Source organism: Eumetopias jubatus, unplaced genomic scaffold (assembly GCF_037043125.1).
Source record: "Eumetopias jubatus isolate StellerSeaLion01/CBP00866 unplaced genomic scaffold, mEumJub1_p1.0 scaffold_8, whole genome shotgun sequence".
Classification (NCBI taxonomy): Eukaryota; Metazoa; Chordata; class Mammalia; order Carnivora; family Otariidae; genus Eumetopias; species Eumetopias jubatus.
The window spans coordinates 49,681,497-49,685,709 of NW_028274814.1; positions in this window are offsets into that span (position 1 = coordinate 49,681,497).

Genomic DNA, 4,213 nt, shown 5'->3' on the forward strand with positions numbered 1-4,213 from the left:
TTAGCAATGTACTGTGATTATGCTTGCCTAGAGGGCAGGGACTGTGGCTTATTCATGGATGCAATTTTAACATCTTGTAGGGCTCAGCACACAGCGAATGTTCAATATCTGTCCTTTTCTGGAACATACTATGTGTCGGCAACTTTACATGTGTTGTCTCTAGTTCCTTGAATAATTCTGAAGATAGGTAGATATTATTGTTCACATTATAACCTGTGGAGCCAGATGGTCAAATCTGCTCCTTACTAGTTCTGGGACCTTTGGTAAGTTATTCAACCTTTCTGTGTTTCAGTATTATCTGAAGAAACGCAGATAGCAATATACCTACCTTACAAGGTTGTGAGGTTTAAATGAGGTAGACTGGCTCATCATATGATTAGTATGTGTTAGCCATTATGAGTATATTATTGTTATTATAGATGGCTAGGTAGATTGCCCAGGTCATACAGCAGGTAAGGGGCCAAGCAAAATTTGGTTTCAAGACTCTACCCTTGATATTACATACACTGTGTGTGTGTGTCTGTAACTTCATATTTTTCATTCAGTAAGTGCTTACTGAATGAATGAACCATAATATAGTATATATTTTTTTCTTTTGGAAAAATTTCTTCTACCAGCAAATAAGTATTACCTAAATGAGCTTTCAGAGTCCACAACCTATTTGCAAATTGGCAACAGCCTGATGGGAGAATATGAAATTTTCATTTCCACCAGTAGATGGCAGAAGGAAGAAAAGATACTTGTGAATGGGCAGGAGTTGTCACTCTGAGCAGAATGATTAATAATGAGACACAGTGGCTGATTACAAGGGCTCTTGGTGTCATGTCTGGCCCACAGTGACTAAGGGGTGGGGGCCGGTGTGGGTATGAGAACTCCCCACAGGTATTTGAAGGGTGGCAGCCTTTGAGAAGATCTAGGCTGACCCACAGGATGGGCCCTGGGAGACTGAAGTACACAGAAGTTCAGAGGTAGTAAGAAGAAAAAGTCGCCTTCTGCTCTTCTCCTGGCTCCACAACCATAGTCCACATTCTCTCCTTTTCATCTTATGAGCAGCTTTTTCTTTTCAAAAGTCTGCCGTTCCCTTCTAGCGTTTTGATGAAATCACTTCCCCTCTTTATGCCCTGCCACCCCCCGCCCAGCCTGAACCTATGGATACTGTTACTCCCTCTCTGCCAACCCCAGTACACGTTGTTTGTGTTTAGAATCTAAATTCTCCAAGCCATTAATCCCCTTCTGTTGTCTCCCTCTCTCTTACTGCATATCCATCTGGTAAGCTTTGTTGCCCTCCCTCTGTCAAACCAGCATGGTGCTGGTTAGCTGGTGAGCCACTCGTTGGTCTGTTCTGTCCTAAAAAAACCATCTTTCAGCTCCAAGTGACAGGGAAGTGTCCCTCTGGTTCCATAAGAGTAGGAGAAGCACTCAGGCATGGTGGTCAGAGACACTGGGTGAACTGCTGTCCCTGATTCCCCGTGCTGGCTCTCCTCCAGGCATTCCTTTGCAGGAGGAGTCTACCGATGACTCCTGTTAATACCCGACTTCTTAGAAATTCGAACCCAACCTATTCAATCCAGTGCCAGCTTCAAAACAACATCCTTGTTATGTTTTCTGGGTGGGTCAAGAGAGCGGGGACTGCCAGAAGATTTCTTACTTGACATACTCTGTTTAGGTACATTCATAATGGCTTGTTTGTGAATCTTTAGAATAAGGCTGTGGAGAGCCCGCTGTGTGCTGGGCATTGACTAGGGGCTTGGCATATGTTAGTTCATTTACTGGAAGTAATGACTCATTTCTTGAGGAAACCTAGAAAAGCTTGTTTATGATATGTTAAAACCACAACCTGATCATTCCTTATTCTGCATCTTCCATGATTGCATATGTGCCTCCAAGGGTGTTCAGGGACTTTTGCAGGGAAGGCTTACGCTAACAAAATGAAGCGGAGGTTCTGTCACATCATAGTTAATCTGTGCCTTCTGTTTTTCTTTCATTGATTTGGGTGGGATTCAAAGGGCTGGGGGTGAGGGGGAAGTGGGAAAGATGCCCCTCTTCACTGTAGTTTTGTGTTTTCGCCAAATCCCTAGAAAATGAATAAATTTGACACTTGGACTCGGCCATAATATTGCCATGTGCAGCCTCCCACAAAATCAGAACTTGAGGGTTGAGAGGATCTTGGCAATCAACCAGATTGTTCATTTTTCCTTTGAGTCAAGGAAAGTATGTGTGTGTTTATAAGTTTGGATATGTTTTATATTGTGCTCCTGAGGTTATAGCTATTTAAAGAGAGACTAAAATAGACTCTTTCTTCACAAAAGTTCTAGTGGAATTTTGTTCATAATACCTGCCTAAGGAAAAAAAAATGCTTGCTTTTTAGGACTAACATCTGAAGACTGGAGTCTCCTTTTGGAGAAGAGTGGTGGAAAATGTTGGGAACAAAAATGTGTTTTAGAAAACCCTGATCAGCCTAACCCATTTTCCTAATAAATGCCAGTGTTGTCCCTAACCAGGTTCTGGGTACTGTCTCTGGAGGAGTGTGGGTAAGTCACATTTCATACCTCACCTCTTCAGCATCTTTGTCCAGGTGAACTCCAATTACGTGCGATCACCAAGGGGGGCCGAGAGGGAGGCCAAAGTCGAAATGAGGACGAGGGTCAGGCTGAGAAGTTCATGTGAGAATGGAGAAGAGTGGCACACCTCTCTGTTGATCCCCTGGGTAGGGTGCAGGGACAGAGAGGAAGGGAGGGAGTGAAGCGTGTCATGTGAGATTTATAACCTGTACATAAACGGCAGAGTTTTATGGTACTTAGCAGTACGGTCACTTCCTGCCCCTTTTCCTCCACTCTCCACACTCCTGGGTTGGGTCACTCTCGGACCATTGGCCTGGGGCGGGGCTCACTTCTCTCCCCATGGCCTAGAGGAGTGGTTTCCACGGCGGGCACATGCATCCCAGGGAGGGCATGATGGTTTTGGGGTGTGGGAAGAAGTAACTAGAATTTTTATTTAGACTTTATTTTAAATTCATCCTTTTCTGATTTCTATTTTTCTGTGTTTTAGAATGTACATAAAGTAGGGGAATAATTTATAATAAACATATACAAATATGGAAGTTTGTTAAAATGTTATGTTAAATAGGGGTGCACTATCAAGATTTGGGACTAAAGCTCTAGGGAATTCTGACAACAGTCCTTTAAAAGAATTGTTTCATGTTTCATTCTGAAATTAATTTTCAAACAAAATTCTGATACATCCATATATATATATATTTTTAAACTTTTTTTAGAGCAGTTTAGGTTCACAGCAAAATTGAGAGGAAGGTACAGAGATTTCCCATATATCTCCTCTCACTCACATGCACAGCCTCCCCTGTTATCTACAGTCCCCAGCAGAGAGTACATTGGTTACAATCCATGACCCTACGCTGACACATCACAGTCACCCAAAGCCCATAGTTTACCCCAGGGTTCATACTTGGGGTTGTGCGTTCTGTGCATTGGACAAATGTTATCTACAACTATCGTATCATACAGAGTATTTTCACTGCCCTATAAATCCTGTGCTCCGCCTCTTCATCCCTTCTTGTACCCCCAAACCCTGGCAACCACTGATATTTTTACTGTCTCCATAGTTTTGCCTTTTCCAGAATGTTATATAGTTGAAATCATACAGTATTTAGTCTTTTCAGACTAGGTTTTTCACATAGTAATTCCTCCATGCCTTCTCATGGCTTGATAGCTCTTTTCTTTTTAGCATTGAATAATATTCCATTGTTTGGATGAATCATAGTTACCCATTTGCCTCCTGAAGGACATCTTGGTGGCTTCCAAATTTTGGCAATTACAAATAAAGTTGCTATAAACATCCCTGTGTAGGTTTTTCCTTCTTTCCTCCCTCCCTCCCTCCCTTTATCAGAGAAATTGAGAGTGTGCAAGCAGGGGGAGCGGCAGGCAGAGGGAGAAATATGCTCCTCAGCAGGGAGACTGATGCGGGACTCGATCCCGGGACCCTGGGATTATGACCCGAGCCAAAGGCAGATGATTAACTGAGCCACCCAGGTGTTCCAACCCCCACTCTTTTTTAATGTGATAGAAGACTCATTAAATTTACCATCTTAACCATTTTAAAGTGCAGAGTTATGTAGTATTAAATACATTCATATCATTGTGCAACCACCACCACCATCCATCCCTGTAACTTTCTATCTTGTACAACTAAAAGTGTC